Source organism: Anguilla rostrata, chromosome 12 (assembly GCF_018555375.3).
Source record: "Anguilla rostrata isolate EN2019 chromosome 12, ASM1855537v3, whole genome shotgun sequence".
Lineage (NCBI taxonomy): Eukaryota > Metazoa > Chordata > Actinopteri > Anguilliformes > Anguillidae > Anguilla > Anguilla rostrata.
Window position 1 is genome coordinate 39,997,090 of NC_057944.1, and position 17,353 is coordinate 40,014,442.

The window sequence follows — 17,353 nt, forward strand, 5'->3', positions numbered from 1 at the left end:
CTGCTAGCTCCTCTCTCTCTGTGATCGGCCTGCTAGCCCCTCTCTCTCTGTGATCGGCCTGCTAGCCCCTCTCTCTCTGTGATCGGCCTGCTAGCCCCTCTCTCTCTGTGATCGGCCTGCTAGCCCCTCTCTCTCTGTGATCGGCCTGCTAGCCCCTCTCTCTCTCTCTCTCTCTCTCTGTGATCGGCCTGCTAGCCCCTCTCTCTCTGTGATCGGCCTGCTAGCCCCTCTCTCTCTGTGATCGGCCTGCTAGCCCCTCTCTCTCTCTCTCTGTGTGATCGGCCTGCTAGCTCCTCTCTCTCTCTCTGTGTGATCGGCCTGCTAGCTCCTCTCTCTCTCTCTGTGTGTGATCGGCCTGCTAGCCCCTCTCTCTCTCTCTGTGTGATCGGCCTGCTAGCTCCTCTCTCTCTCTCTGTGTGATCGGCCTGCTAGCTCCTCTCTCTCTCTCTGTGTGATCGGCCTGCTAGCTCCTCTCTCTCTCTGTGATCGGCCTGCTAGCTCCTCTCTCTCTCTCTGTGTGATCGGCCTGCTAGCTCCTCTCTCTCTCTCTGTGTGATCGGCCTGCTAGCTCCTCTCTCTCTCTCTCTGAGCGAGCGGCCTGCTTGTGGTTCGAGGTCTTCGGGTGCTGGAGACTCTCCGCAGGCCGGTAACTGCTTTACTATCAGAGCGGAGAAGCTTCCTGTTCCCTACCTGACAAATGGAGACATTACCCAGCAGCCAATTACACAGGAACACAGAGAGGGACATCAAAATTCCATTAGAGAGAGGAGAAGGAAAGAGGGGAGAGAGAAACCTAAGCCGCGTTTCCACCAAAATTACCCGGAACTTTCAGTCCCAGGAACTACTTTACCAGGAACTAAAAGGTTCCTTCAGCCAATGGTTGTCTGCGTTTCCACCGGGGTCTAAAGTCCCGCGAAGATTAGGCAAATTAGCCCACTGACGTTGTCGTCGGTCCATCTGTCATATGATTTCTTCTGTAACCCCATACTGCCACCGAAGTAGCCTACATTATTTTCTAATAACCGGGACAGCCCGGAGGGGTTTATTCCACTTATATACAACGGGTTACCAACAATGACTATATATGGTTACTTTTGTATTTATTGATTTTCATATATCGTCTCAAACACATTTATTAACAGCAGAAAACATGCACACGTTGTAAACAATTAGCTGTTTTATTACTTTCTCGTCGTCAATTCCATATAGGCTAATCGCAAAATGACAAGAATAGAACGAAAACTCGGACTTGCGTGAAAATGTAAATTAGTAGTGGTACAGCCACCGTTTGCTTTCCTTCGAAGTTACTGCTAGCCGAGCAGCGAAGTGTGCCCTCCAGATGCGAACCATGCACCATAAATGAGTCCATAGTCTTCCTGGTCTTTTCGTGGAATTGAAAAATGGCAGTAAAATTACGGCAGTCTGAAAAAGCTAAAGGGAAGATTACTAGAATTAACCTGTTATTTTACCCGGATAAAAAGTTCGGAAGGTGATTTCCAGTTTGCTTGTATTGTATCACCAATGTTAATTATGCAGAACTACCGCATACCTCACATAACTGTATCAAACGTTTCGAGTCAATTGCAACGGGCTAACAAAGAAAATCCGGAAGAAAATATTCAGCAACCGAATTAATCCGTTTGAATGTTTTGGTAGCCTACGTAATATGCTGTCCCAGCACGAATGCTTAGCATTTTATAAAACGAATACTAATGCAAGAAAAGAACAGAAGAGCACACGTTATAATTCCAAGACGTTGATAGGCTATAACCAAAAGTAGGCTACTGCGCCGCATAACATACAAGTTTGATTTGAAGTTATTATGAAAATAAATTGGTTTGCCGCTGCATATTTTCAAACATGGCGGGTAATGGCGGAAAATAAATACAACACAAATGCTACGAGTACTCGACCAATCAGAAATGTTCAGCGCTGCAAGCTCCACCCAAAAGGTTCCTGTACTTTCGGAAAGTACTACCCCCCGAGCAGGAACGTTTTGGGGGGTAAAACAAAGCCCCCAGAACTAAATTTAGACCCTAGTTCCTGCGGTGGAAACGCACTGAGTTCCTCAAAAGGTTCCTAGTTCCGGGGTATATTTCCTGCGGTGGAAACGCGGCTCTAGAGGGAGAGGGGGAGAAAGAGAGGGGGAGAGGAGAGGAACAGGGATAGGGGGAGAGGACAGGAACGGGGAGAGGGGGAGAAAGAGAGGGGGAGAGGAGAGGAACAGGGAGAGGGGAGAAAGAGAGGGGGAGGGGGGAGAAAGAGAGGGGGAGGGGGGAGAAAGAGAGGGGGAGAGGAGAGGAATGGGGAGAGGAGGAAGTGCAGAACCCCGTAGTCCATGTATGACTGAGTGAGGGTTATACAGTCAGCGTGCTTCTACAGGAAGCGACAGAGACATTCGTCCCAGCGTCCTTTGCAAACGGACTGCACAACACAAATGTGCGTCATTAATTTATTCCTGTTATAATTCTGCAATAATTGGTTTTGTAAAAGACGTGAAACTCAGTTCCCACAGGTATGTGTACCTGTGCAGCAGCCTCACCTGTCAGGCCCTCAGCTGAACTGCACTGTGCTGGGGGAACAGGTCTGACCAGACTCCAGGGTTTCTTTGCTGAAAAACCCAGTGGCCAGTTCCCTCTGATAATCTGGATAATAATCCATAATCTCATGTATGTGGGGGCTACAGTTACACAGTCACAGGAAGTGTGATGTTCTACTCTTCCTCCCTCATAACGATGTCACAAAGCAAACCCCCCCCCCCCCCCCCGCCCCCCCAAAAAAAGCAGTAATAAAGTGTACGGACAGGGGGTGAGGTCAGGGCTGTAAAGCGGAATGAAAGAGTTTGGATCAGATTGCATTCTCCCCTCCTGCTGAGCCCGTTTATTTAAACTGTTCTAATCTGGGCTGAGTCAGAGAGGCTCCACCGGCCCTGTGACGCCAGCGTTGTTTTCTTTCAGCTCTCACCGCTGACAGAGCGGGGGGGCGGGGGGGCGGGGAGCGGGGAGCGGGGGGCGGGGGGGCGGGGGGTGGCGGGTGGGGGGCGGGGGGTTGTGTCGTTACCGGGACGTTCCGCTCAGTTTTGGCCGGGTCCATCAGGAGAGGTGTGGAACATACCGCGGCATGTGATTCACTCTCGTTGTCTGCATCACGCGCACACACACACACACACACACACACACACACAACACGCTCCACATTACACTTCTCTCACACACACACACACACACACTCCACATTACCTGCATCACACCACACCCACACACACACACACCTCCACATTACCTGCATCACACACACACACACACACACACACACCTCCACATTACCTGCATCACACACACAAACACACACGCACACACACACACACACTCACACACACAACACACACACACACACACACACACATATATACACCTCCACATTACCTGCATCACACACACACACACACACACACATATATACACCTCCACATTACCTGCATCACACACACACACACACACACACACACACACACACACACACACATACACATATATACACCTCCACATTACCTGTATCACACACACACACACACACACACATACACATAATACACCTCCACATTACCTGTATCACACACACACACACAGACACACACACACCTCTCCCTGTGGCTTCGTGCTGCCCGCCCCACTCCAGTGCCCGCCATTACCACCTAAGCTCTCGCCAGTGTCACAGAAGCATGATGGAATACCTGCTCTGAGAGTGAGGTAGAGTGAGGTAGAGTGGAGGTAGAGCAGAGATAGAGTGAGGTAGAGCAGCGGTAGGGTGAGGTAGAGTGAGGTAGAGCAGAGGTAGGGTGAGGTAGAGTGAGGTAGAGCAGAGGTAGGGTGAGGTAGAGCGGAGGTAGGGTGAGGTAGAGTGGAAGTAGAGTGAGGTAGAGCGGAGGTAGGGTGAGGTAGAGTGGAGGTAGAGCGGAGGCAGGGTGAGGTATAGTGAGGTTGAGTGAGGTAGAGTGAGGTAGAGTGGATGAAGCAGAGATAAGCCCACTGATTGGGGTCAGGGGTCAGACGTTATTGCAGATACTTCAGAGGCAGTGAAAAGGCAGCTCTTCCGATGGTGGGAAAATTAGCAAACGCTCCTGCACATCCCTGAGGATTCTCAGTGCTCTGTGTTACAAACTGAACCGTACGGGACAATGAAAGGAGAACTTTTGTTATGAACAAAAAAATGTTTTCCTCTGTTTTAGAAAATGAACTGCTCATCATCATCATCTTCTTCATCATTATTGTGAACATCAGCAGTGTTGTTGCTGTTGCTGTTATTGATATGGCTCTATCAGATAAATCCTTCTGTTCCTCCCATAAGCAGTTCCGTACACTAATTATTATCACGTGTGGATCTGGAGCCAGAGAAACAAGCGCAAACAAATTGGTTTCCATAAACCCCTGCGTATAAAAGGCAGTCAGAGCCGCTGGCTGTGGGCTGTTAACTCTGACGCGGGGGCTGGGGAGGCAGAGGGGCGCTGGTGACCCCGCGCGCGGCTCGTGCGGACCGTGTCGTCGGTGCGTTCCGGCAGGTCTCCCCGAGCTCGGCGAAATGTCAGCGCGTCGGCGCGGTGACCCCCGGGATCAGAGCGAGCGCTCGGGCGAGCGGAGACCCGCCGTGTTCGCCGCGCCCCAGAGGTGTCCCGCGTGCCCCCCCCCCCCCCAGGAGGCCGCTCGTTACAGCAGGATTAGAGCCCCGGCCTGGTGTTCACCGCGCTCTAAATGTCAGTGTCGCAGTAATGATCCTCCCTGGGGGACGAAGGGAAGGTTGAGAATGGTTCCTGTGAAAGCGCTGATTAGAAACTGCCCCCCCCTCCCACTGCTGTAAATTACAGGCCCCGGCTCGCTGGCCGTGGTGAATCCGCCATCATTACCGTGACGACCGCCTCAGCCTATGGCAGCCCCGGTTCTCGCGGCAGTGGCGGAGACGTCTTTGCCGGTCAGAGGAACCGAAAAGAAGAGAAGCAGCCATTATTATTATTTTTTTAAGGAAGGAGTGGGGGGGGGGGGGGCTTTGAGAATGCACCGGGCTGTGGGCGGGGGCTTTGCGGAATGTGGGAGGGGCTAATGAAAAAGGCGCCCAAGCATGTTTTGCGTTCCTTTGCTCTCAGTCTTATGTTATTATTATATTTGAAAAGTGTTTTTAACATGACGTGTTTTGTGAGCAGCCAATCAGAAGTGAATAAAAGTTGTGATTGGATCACGCAGGTTCTCTCAGCGGGAGTCATGGAAATGGCGGTTAGGAGGCTGGGACTTGTGGGGGGGGGGAGCGGGGGAGCACTAAAGCATGTCCCATATAAAAGCAGCGGGACAGAAACCTTCTTTCTCGCACCCTGGTGATAAAACAGGAACCTGGGGAGGAGCCAGGGCTGGGGCCTGGGCCGTAGATCGTCGTGGTAACGGGGACACGAGCGTTTGAATTTACTGCGTCATCCTCGCCCCCCCCCCCCCCCCCATCTCCACTCCCTCCACCCTCACCACCTCCACCCCCCCACCCCATTGCGCACGCAGTGAGTGTAGCCGTGCGGTACGTGCTGAGAGCGAGGCTATAAGTCTGCAGAGGTGCTGGCTGGACGCCGTGTCGCCGGGAGCGGGGGGGTGAGCGGGGGGGTCACCTGCTCCTTCCTCCTCTAATATAGACGAGACTGCGCAGGCTGTGGAGGAATGCCCCCGCTGCCCGCGGAAACGCCGCCCCCCCCGCAGGTCCCTCTGACGCGCCCCCCCCCCTCCCACACACAGCCATAAATCTCTGGCGGTAATTACGCCCTTTATGGACTGTGCGCCCCAGACCATAAAGTGCTGCCTTCTTAATGAAGTGCCTTTGGAGGAGCGCGGGCCAGCAGTTCCCCTCAGCAAGCAGCGCTGATTTCCGCCAGGCGATTTTTCAAGAGGGGGGGCAGACAGGGGGGTGTTCCACTCGCAGGACAGTTCGCGGGTGACAGGGCTGACACTTCCGAATGGGCGGGGGGGGGTGGGTATTTCACAGCATTCCATCTTTTTATAGGATCGTGTTTATATAGCATCCCTTCGGTCAAATACACTACAGTTTGAGTGTCTGCTCAGGTGTCCAGACTGCATGCTGATGACTGCTGGCTGCACTGCCCCCTCTGGCCGGGAGTGTGAGTGCGCGTGGCGGGACCCTGCTGGAGCAGACCCACGGGTACCAGGCCTCTCCTCGTTCTTAAACCTCACCGCCCAAAAAAAAAAAACATTTTTTCCCCCAGCAACAGGGAGAGAGTCCCTGACCTGGAGAAAGACCAGGCGGCTCGCCTCTGAACCTGAAGCCTGACGTGGGACAGGGACTCTACAGACGAGCGCTGTCTGTTCCCCCTTCACAAAAGCAGGATAAGAGCCCAAATAATGTCCCGGCCTAGCAGGCACCACCAGCCTCCCGAATCTCCAGCCAAAAAAAACTCCCCCATTTTTCACGCCGTTAAGTAGGCGACACACTGAGTGAAAGTGTGGACCGAAAACAAACAAACGAAAAAAAATGGCCCTTATTTTAGAAAGAGGTTCTGGACCCCCTCCTCGAACCCACGCGCATAATAAATTGAGTCTTCACAGTCTGCAGGCTGTACAGTCTCCCCGCAGGTCTGTAATGGAAGCTGGAATCTGTTCTGGTTCCAACAGTACACACAACCCCTTTACGCACAAGCGTCAGATTCGATTTAGATCTGATTTTCAATCTTGTTGTTTTTTGGATTTTTTGGGAAAACTTAATGGCATGACTGTGAAAATATAAATACTGATACACACCCACAGCACGCGGTATCACAGTTTGTGAGACAGGAGAAATGACAGAATCCTAAAGTGTTTGTTCCATCTTACAGTCTTTTATGTTTAGGATGGATGGATGGATAGATAGGTAGATTGATGTGTTTATGTACAAAGCCGTGTGCTGAAATGTGCTTGCTCCCTTTACTGAATACAAACTTGTGTTGCAAAGTTCCTGTACTATGTAGTATGTACTAATGTTCAAACATAAATGAAATGGGAATATTAACATAGATGATCTGGCTATGCAACGGCACAAAAAACAGAAAAAATAACCAAAAGAAAAACCCCCCAAAAACATAAATAACTGAAACCTGACCAAAAAAAAGATATATTTAATCCTGCAATAGCTGGAGGCTGAGCTGGAGATGAGACTTTGATAGAGTGTGTTCGTATAAATCCCCCCCTCCCCCCCAGCCCGTACGGGGACAGGGGGAACAGGTCGCTTTCAAACTTTCAATTTCCTTTCCCAAAACGGTTTGGGCCTTTTGCGTAGGAAATGGCAGCACTTCGCAGAGCCCACTGAGCCGGTTCCTTTGGCCGGGTGCCAAACCTGGCCGTGCGTTCACTTGTACCGCTCGGGTCAAGGGTCGTTCTTTACCTGCGAGAAACACGGCCACAGAACTGATGTGGATGGTTTTTTAAATAAATTAAAAATCGGTCTAAATTACAGGTTGCGCTGGCGTCCGCACCCTATTAAAAGTCAGCTTTAAATGACTGAAGCATCTCTGAAACGGCAGGCTGAGCTACTGTACAGCACTTTATTTATGATGCCGTCCTACATGTTTATCTCCTTTTGGAAGAAAAAAAAGTAAAAACAATATAAGCTTCCACCTACATTACACTTCCCCAGCCACAGTGTTTATAAATAGCCAAGCTGCCGAGTCCTGGAATAGTCATTCCTGTGTACTGAGAGCTGCTGTGGATGGACGACCAGTCCTGGGTGTGTTCCTGCCTCTCTCCCAATGCATGCTGGGATAGGGTCCAGCCCTAACCACCCCCCCACCCCCCAGGGACCCCAGGAATAAACGAGTTAGATGGTGTATGGATGGATGGATTTTCTAAATGAAAGGCAGTTATCTGTGCCATGCCATGATTAACTGCACATATATAATAGTTTTATTATATAAGTGAAGCAGTGTTGTGGTGTCATGGTCAGGTACTGAACTTCCAACTCCAAGGTTGCTAGCAGTGCCGGCCTTAGCCTTCAGGGGGCCCTAAGCAACATTATAAATAATATATTTTGTAGAATAATTAGGGAGCACCCTCGTGATCGTGGGGTTAAGCTGCTCAAACTCTTAAGCTGTGTTTTCCACACTTTTAGCAGGTCAACCAGCTGTTCACCAGCTGACCAGCCTATATAGTCAGCTAGTCCGCCAGCTTCCTCTGCCAGCTTAACCAGCTCTGACCAGCTCTGTCCTGTTGAAAACCAGCTTTGATCAGCCACAAACCAGCTCTGACCGGCTAGAAGTGTCAACAAAGACACTTCTAGCTTTAAGAAGATTAAACTATTTTAAGCCCGTTTAGAAACCCAGCTGGTTTGAGCTGGAATTTGGGGCATCTGCTTGTGTTGCTTCCTGGGGAGGTCCAGCTCTGGTCGGGGGTTTATTTTTGGGTTTTTTTTGGGGGTGGGGGCAGTTATTGTGCCCTTCAGCACGGTACTCAATGTATGTCCAATAACTTTTATTTCCCAGGCTTGCTGAGGGCGTCAGACAGTGGAATTGCAGCAGTTTATTTTAGCGGTGAAAAAACAAGACGAAGAATTCTTGCCAAACCTTTCCACAGAATAATGTTTCACAATGAAATATTATCCACTGATAGGTTTTCCCTGTTTGTAACACTTAAACCTGTCGCACTAACCCCGCTGTGACCTTGTCCATGTAAAAGCACCCTTACTGCTCACATTTCCTGCTCTGAACTAAACTCAATTGATGTGGAGCTCCACCCCTGTCACCTTATTGAATGGTGAGTGTGACACGATAACTCAGTTTAGCAATATCAATCAAGGTGTTCATATTTCACAAGATGTGTTTTACCCTCTTGGCGACTAATTCAGTCAACGTCGTTAGAATGCTGAGCATGGTGATGATTTATTTGTCCAAAAAGTTATGTTATTTTCATTTTTAAAGTGTCCCAGGAGAGTCTCTGCCTAGCAGGGCGCTAACTCTCCCAGCCCTCAGCTCTGGTGAGTCTCCTCTGCAGGTTCCGCTCATGACACAAAGTAAAAGGGTTTGTTTTTAACGCAATTTCACTTTCCTGCCCACTCTGTCAGTGAAGAGGCTGTTCACGTCGCCACACACACTCCACCGTGCTGATTAAAACACACTCCACACTCTGCCCACTGTTTGTCAGCACTGGCATGGCGACCGTTTGAGGTGCTTTAAAAAACCTCCTGTGAGAAACGGCCTCTTAAACACACAGAAAGAGGAGCACTTAGAGACAGTGAGAAAAGAGAGAGGGGATTTCAGGTGATGTTTAATATAAAAAAATTAGCACTTGATCATATTTCTCCTGTATTTTATTGTCCCAAACATTATCCCATTAATATGTAAATATTCTATACTGAATCACAATGAGGACATTTATTACACCATCATTCCGGCTGTATGTATGCTGAGAGGCAGAAGCTCTTTGTGGCTCAGGCCCTGATGGTGGAAGAGGCAGAACGCTGGTCTTCCCCCCCCCCCCCCCCCCCCCTGAGTGGCAGAATGAGATGCCGTGCGCTGTGGTCTTCCCTTCTAAAACGTTTCTGTGCCCGAAGTGGACCATCATGTCAAAACTGCTTTTATAGCTTGGAAAAATGTGTTTGTCACCCCTAATGATTCAACATAAGTCAAGCCAGTCAAGTTTCTTTTTTTTGTGAATAAAGGGAAAAAATGGGAATAAGTTTTTTAAGCCTTGTTATCCGGGTTTAAGTAGCGACCCCTTAATGAAGTTCATTTTTATTCGGCCTGTAACCGACCGAGAACTCCTTTGTAGAAAAATTACCCACAATCCACAGCTCTGCTGTGCACAGTGAACGGGAGATTTGCTAATTGATGCTGCCATTCGTTTATAGGTGCATTAAGGCCAACGCCAGCACCTGACCAGTCTGCTCAAACTGTCTGGCTTAGTCCTGATTCCTGGGCACAGAGATGCTGTGCTGTTTGGAAGCTTGTCTCCTGAGTTCTGTTCAGGGGGATTCTACCTTCTAACCATTTGACTCTTGAGTTTTTGTAACATTCATATGCAGTGAACATTTTACCCTCACCTCACAACATTAAATGTCTTTTAGTATTAATGAAAATGGGAACCGCTTTTAAATTTAAATAATCTTCAGGAATTAAACTGCCGTTTTAAGGGTTGATGAATTTTAAATGATTATTTGACACTGGTCTGGACCAGTGTTGCCAGATTGGGTGGATTCCCGCCTGATTGCGCTGCTTTTTTATGTTATTGTGCGGGGGATAAATGGCTTTGGCCAGGCTCACAGTTTTCAAATCTGGCAACACTTGTCTGGACGCACTGGTCAGTCCTAAAATGGAGGCAGTATCTGTCCATCATTAGGAAGTTTGGCCGGTTAAAGCAGACCCAGTATGAGCGTAGAGTTCTGCAGGCATTACCCTGTCCTGGGACGGCCTGTGGTCTGATCACTGCTAGTCAGTCAGAACATGAAGACCCAGTGAGGTTCTCCTCCTCTTCCTTTTTACTGTCCCCCCACTGCTCTGTGATCTGCCACCCTCTGTTTCTAAAATAATGAATTTAAAGTTCATATTTAAAACGACAAAAAATGCAGAGGATTAATAATTCAGAGGATGTGGTGCTTTGGATAGAAATGGAGAAAAATGGTAATAAGTCCTCATTAAATGATGCTGGCCTCATAAGACAAGCAAGCACAAATCTTACAAACAGGAAGGAACCCGCCTCCCCTGATGCTGTGGGACAGGCCGCTTTTACAGCGGGGGGGGTTAGGGACCCCTAATTACAGGCGACCGACGCGGAAATCCACAGCGTCCTCTGACCCCCGCGCTGACCCCGGACTCCTGGGCCCTGGAGGCTTCCTTACACCAGCTCAACTACTGGAATTACGGGGAAAAGACACTGATGGCATGGGTTTTATGTTTTTAAAGTAGTTTTGTTATTAGAAAAAGTAGCGGGATTTTCAGGGATGTTGTGATTGTGAGATAATTCGGTTTGTAATGTACAGTCACTGGGTTTTCTCGACAAACGCAAAAACTCTGACTGTCCCACAGGTGTTGCCCTGTCCTTTTAAGATTGCCACGGCGACTATAGCGGGCGATCATTCGTTAAGGCGAATCTCTAACACCGCTGGAGCTCAGCGGCTGTGGCACACACACACGCACGCACGCACGCACGCACACACACGCACACACACACGCATGCACACACACACACACACACACACACACACACACACACGCGCACACGCACACGCACACGCACACGCACACACACACAGAGGAGGGAGAACCGAGCCAGCCCAGCCGCTCTGCGTTTTAATCGGCCTGCGGAGCGTCCGTCCGTCCGGTTACGTCCGGTTCCGTCCGGTTCTGTCTGTCCTTTTAAAATCCGCTGTCAGGACTCGGCCCGCCGGTTTATCCCCCGCCCCCCGTCAGCCCCGACTCAGAAATAAACCAATTATCTGTTCTCCTCGACAGGCTCTGCTTTGGAGGAGATTTAAGAGCAGACTGCAGCCTGCAGGGCAGGATTTGGCACCAGGGCTCGTTGGTAAAGTTCAGGACATTTCGGACGGAGAACAGGACTAATGACCAGCTCTAGAGTGGGAGGAAACGTTTTCTGTCAGCATCGGAGGCAGACGGTTTCCTGCAGAAACCAGCGCTTAGCCGTTAGCCTCTCTGACTGTACCTGGCTGAAAGGAGTCTGCTGTGTTTCAGTTTTAGGTAAAGGCCACACCCATCTTACCTGTCTGAGCACACCTGGCATCATCAGACCTTGCACGAGTTCAAAGGGAGCTTTTGCCCACCCCGCTGTGGGTGGAGCTACAATGGCCTGCCAATCAGGGCTGTGAATACCATTGCCTCATTTCAACCGTTCAGACATTTCAATTATTCCATTACACAACACAGACCTAAATGATTTGTCAGCGAGCCGTAACAAGGTCACCTGTCGTTTCACCCATTTTCGGGAATTGCGGGCGCTAACCCGGTAGCGATCCTCGCTCGGGAACGCCGCAGTCCCTTCCTGTGTGAAAAAAGCTTGTAAGCATCCAGCTGCACCCGCCCCCTCCCCCACTAGTTTGCGGAAATTTGCTGTCTTTGCTCTTAATTGCTCTTTTGAAGTTGTTGTTCAGGAAGAGGAGATGTCGATTCCAACCCGGTGAGCCAGGGGGTGAATGTTGCCAGGGTAACCGTTTTTAAATAAACTCCAACCGCGATCTGCCCATCTTTCGGTACCTTCTGGCTCCCGCACTTTCTGCTACCAAGACCTGCTACTGAATACATGTTCTGCTGCCTGCCCCTAATTAACACTGAGCCAAATGTATGTTCAGTGTTATTTAATCAATATTATGTCAGAACAGCTGGATGTACATTGAACTGGTGTACTGCATAGAACCCTAACAAGGTAAAACTGAAAATCATTTCTGTCCGGCTCAGCACCTCTTACAGAAGTACCCCTCTTGGGGTTACAGCGACCAGTTAAAGAAAGAGGTGTATTAAGTTTGGGTTTAAGTTAGCAGCTTTGTTGGCTTATTACCTACACAGGCTGGAAAACATTTATGATGCAGTATTTGCACACATAACCGCACAGCTCCAATTTGTGGAGCCACTTGGCAGCGGATATCCGAGTCTTCCAGAGACTTTGGAAAGATCTGGAGACTTGTGAAAGATTCTGAGACTTGTGAAAGATTCTGAGACTTGTGAAAGATCCTGAGACTTGTGAAAGATCTGGAGACTTGGGAAAGATCTGGAGACTTGTGAAAGATCCGGGGAGACTTGTGAAAGATTTGAGAACTTGTGAAAGATTGGGGCTCTGTAAACAGTGAGCCTGTCCAACCCGTGGGATGGAGTGTGGTTATCTGTGAAATATCTTCACGGTAAAAAACCCATCAAACTGTGTTTGTGTCCGAGTGCTATTCTTGAACGGTACAGAGTGGGGGGGGGGGGGGGGGGTGGCAGCAAAGAAACATCCAAAATACACAGACGCCAGAAGAACAGCCATTGTTTCCATGGCAATAAAAGTAAAAATAAGTAATATCTGAGGAGCGATGCCTTACAAATAAATTTTAAAAAATCAAATAAATAATCAAATATATTTCAAGTTTTCTTTAATTGTGCAGGGTATTGAAAATCACTAAAGGTAGATCTAGGGTAGCTTGGTGGGGTTAAATGAGCTGTTCTTGATCTAGTTGGGTATCTTGCAGTATGTGGGACAGAGCAGGTTGAGTTGTAGTTGTTATCTGAACTTAGAGGAACAGCCATCATGGCTGAGGTTGAGAGATCAAGACAGGATAGAGAGATGAAGTTCTGTGATCACACCCTCCCCACCCCCCAACCCCCCACCCCCCACCCCCATTCCACAGTCACCAATCACATCCCCCGCCTTTCCCTGATTGGCCCCTCACCCACTAAACAAATCTCAGGGCTTGCCCTGTGTGTGTGTGTGTGTGTGTGTGTGTGTGTACGTGTGTGATTATTGTAGTGAATTCCATTTCCATCCAGTTCCATTCCTGAACTGAAGTTGTGAATGACCTCTCTCTCCTCTATTTATAGTGTGAAGTCAGAGTATTTCACGGCAGTTAGACATTACCCCCCCCCCCCCCCCCCCCCCGCTGAAGGAAATCAGGACTCTGCCGTAATTCAGCGGGAAACGGGCCCGCGTTCCTGGAACAATAAAAGCCCGCGCTTCTCCGCTTCACACTCTGAGCATAACTGCAGACATTCAATTACTTCCCCCGGTCGGGGGGGAGGGGGGGGCGTGAGGGGAGGGGGGGCAGCCAGTGTGCACCTGCCAGTAATAACGGCCTCTTCTCAAACGCCACGCCCGTGATTTACCCTCCGCTGACGGTGATCACTGGCTGTTGACCTCAGCTGCATGGGCTATGCTGCGCTACACTGACTGTAAGACTATAGGATTGTGGGACTGTGCTGCACTACTCTGAGGATGACTGTAAGACTGTAGGACTGTGCCACACTGCTCTGAGGATGACTGTAGGACTGTGCTGTGCTACTCTGAGGATGACTGTAGGACTGTGCTGTGCTACTCTGAGGATGACTGTAAGACTGTAGGACTGTGCTGTGCTACTCTGAGGATGACTGTAGGACTGCATAAACAGGGAGTCTGTAATCTCAGCACACGCGTGTTTCATGGCCTTGCGTGATCGATGCACAGAGAGACTCCCCGCCATCAACTGGGCACCCGAGAATCGAGGGCTAAAAAATCCTAAGAACAAAACACTGTGGAAATGATCCCCCCACCCTCATTTTAATGCGATGTGTTTCTGTCCTGAAAAGGAAAAAAATATATACATTAATCAATACCAAGAAAAAAGAATGGAAAATAAACGGCTTTAAACAGCTTTAAACTGCTTCCCCTTCCCAGAATCACAGCGAGAGAGGCGCTGTCCGGAGGTTAGCGGGAAAGGATGTTAAAACGGAAACATTGGCAGCGCTCTCCTCCTTCGTCCCTCTCCCTCTCCCTCTCTCTCTCCCTCTGTCTCTCTCCTCCTTCGTCCCTCTCCCCCTCTCCCTCTCTCTCTCTCTCTCTCTCTCTCTCTCCCTCTCTCTCCTCCTCGAGGCGCGTGGCGTTTGCGGAGAGAGAGACGTCCCGGGCGCAGCGCTCCGGGGGCGACGCTAAGGAGACTTTCGTGTTCCCGACCCGGCGCTTCCGAATTTGCGTCCGTTCAGAGTGGAGAGCGTTCTCTATTTCCCCGTCTGCCTTCATTAAAATATAATCTGCAGTGGGGGGGGGGGGGGGGTATAAACAGGAACTCACATCAGCATTGTGTGAGCCAGCGCCTCTCAGTTTCCCCTTCCTCTTTAAGTGATGAAAACTTCTCTGTGAAGGAAGAAATGAAATAAGATAAATGAATGGATCGATGGATTTGACTAAATTTGCAGGTGGAATTATAGTTTTTGACGGAGGCTTGCGATGTGCTGTCTGCTGCTGTCTCACTGAGGCAACGCGCTGTGTTCCAGCTTCTGCAGTATTTATGGGAGAACAGGCGGCGGGCGGGGGGGGGAGGGTCTGAAACACAGCCACCGGATGGCTTCCGGAATATTCCACCATGGCTGGCATCTCTGTCCCTGTCACGTGTGAACACTTGAGCACGCCACAGCAACATCCATAAATATTTAATCATCCATTTAACAAGGCCTGCAGTACCCTGGAATATTTTTAAATGATCTGGAAAATTAAATGAGTCCAAACGAGGGATTCTTTTGAGAGGCCCTCCTGCAGGGCAGGTCTGAAAGCTCCTGTGGTGATCTGACAGGTAAAGTCTCAGTGCAGGTGTGCAGGTACAGCCTTAGCTTCCAGGTGTGCCGTTTCAAACACAAATGAAGGAGGTGTTTCTCCTCTGTGGCCACATTTCTTACTGAAACAAGGTGCAGCAGGCCGGGTCATCCTGCTGTCTCTGTGGGTTTTACTCTCCTGGACACATAAAAGATAAATGCATTTTTTAAAATTCGAAGCTGAATGCCGTCTCTTGCAAACTGTAACGCGGCATCAGTTATTACTCTATTGCTCATTAAGCACTTTTTGTTAATGAGTAAAGTGTGAACTCACATTGTGACGACCATCTGCTCTGAATGCTGTCCTGTGGATGGGGGGGAGGCAGAGGGTCATTGGTGGGCGGGGCATAGGGTCTCTGGTGGGCGGGGCAGAGGGTCTCTGTGGGCGGGAGCAAGGGTCTCTGGTGGTCGGGCATAGGGTCTCTGGTGGGCGGGGCAGAGGGTCTCTGGTGGTCGGAGCATAGGGTCTCTGGTGGGCGGGGCAGAGGGTCTCTGGTGGGCGGGGCATAGGGTCTCTGGTGGGCGGAGCATAGGGTCATTAGTGGGCGGGGCATAGGGTCTCTGGTGGGCGGAGCATAGGGTCTTCAGTTATCTTTTATCGTTGATTCAGGTTATTTAAAATAAATTTGAACGCGTTCTCTGAATGTGTTGGTTTGCGTTTCCCTTTTTGTCATTGTTGTTGAGCCTGGTTGTGCAGGGAAACAAGAAAAAAGTATTTAAAAAGAACAAAAGACCAAGCGGGTCCTGCATCAGTAATCTGCTCCTCTGCGAGGCGGGACTGAGGGCAGCTGTAGAGCGCGTGAGAGCCATCGCAGCGCAGACGTGTAGCGCACGGCAACGTGCCAACGTGCTAACGTTTCCACTGAGTTTCCTCATCCGTTTCAAATCATTATTAACTTCTGACCATTTAAAAAAAAAAAAATTCTGTGATACCATGGAGCTGACAGTGTACAATGTAACATCGCTGTAATGGTGCATCAGTGTGTAGGAAGCCGTAAGGTCTAATGTGCTGGAGTACAGTAGTTTACATGCAGCCTAATTAACTTGTAGCAGTCGGATGCTTCATTAGCGATTAGCTGATCAGAGCTAATACGGTATGACCGTGGGCAATTAGCCTCCATAAACCAGCCATTTAAGCCCCCGCGTGTGCCTGCTGCGTGTTAGCTCACACGTGTCCTCAGCGCGTGTCAGAGATTTAAGCACATGTTCTGCTCTTTACACGTGACTATAATCTCACTCTGAGTGGTGACGCCCAACACTGTGAAACTGAACAGTTTAAATCAACGGTACTGAAATGACATATTTTAAACTAATCATAGACTGACAACACTGGGTCGATACCATGATAGTCACATGCTAACAGGAGATATAAATAAAATATACTGTGACATGTCTCGCTCTGATAATATATGTAGCGTGCGCATGTTCGTTTGCGTGTGTGTTCGTGCGCGTTAGTGTGTGTGTGTGTGTGTGTGCGTGTCCGTATGCATGCGTGTGTGTGTCTGTGCGTGTGTGTGTGTGCGTGTGTGCGTGTGTGTGTGTTTGTATGCATGCGTGTGTGCGTGTGTGTGTTTGTATGCATGCGTGTGTGCGTGTGTGTTTGTATGCATGCGTGTGTGTGTGTGTGCGTGTTTGTATGCATGCGTGTGTGTGTGTCTGTGTGTGTGTGCGTGTCTGTGCATGCTGTGTGTGTGTCTGTGGTGTGTGTGTTGTATGTGCGTGTGTGTGTGGTCGTGCGTGTGTGTGTTGTGTGTGTGTGTCTGTGTGTGTGTGTCTGTGCGTGTGTGTGTGTGTCTGTGCGTGTGTGTGTGTGTCTGTGCGTGTGTGTGTGTGTGTATGTGGTGTGTGTGTGTGTGTTGTGTGTGTGTGTGTGTGTGTCTGTGCGTGTGTGTGTGGTGTGTGTGTTGTGTCTGTGCGTGTGTGTGCGTGTGTGTGGTGTGTGTGTGTTGATGTATGTGTGTGTGTGTGTGTATGTGTGGGTGTGTGTGTGTGTGTGTGTGTATGCATGTGTGTGTGTGTGTGGTGTGTGTGTGTGTGTGGTATATGTGTGTGTGTGTGTGTGCAGATATGTGTGTGTGTGTG

The 17,353-nt window shown here is 49.6% G+C and overlaps 1 long non-coding RNA gene across 1 annotated transcript in view; it reads left to right on the forward strand.

Moving 5' to 3' along the window:
* LOC135236640 (uncharacterized) overlaps positions 1 to 12,894 on the forward strand; it is a 44,075-nt gene extending 31,181 nt beyond the window's left edge. The window contains exon 3 of the long non-coding RNA XR_010324638.1: positions 11,459 to 12,894. This is a non-coding gene — a long non-coding RNA (uncharacterized LOC135236640). The remainder of the gene's footprint in view (positions 1 to 11,458) is intronic.
* The last annotated feature ends 4,459 nt before the right edge of the window (positions 12,895 to 17,353 follow it).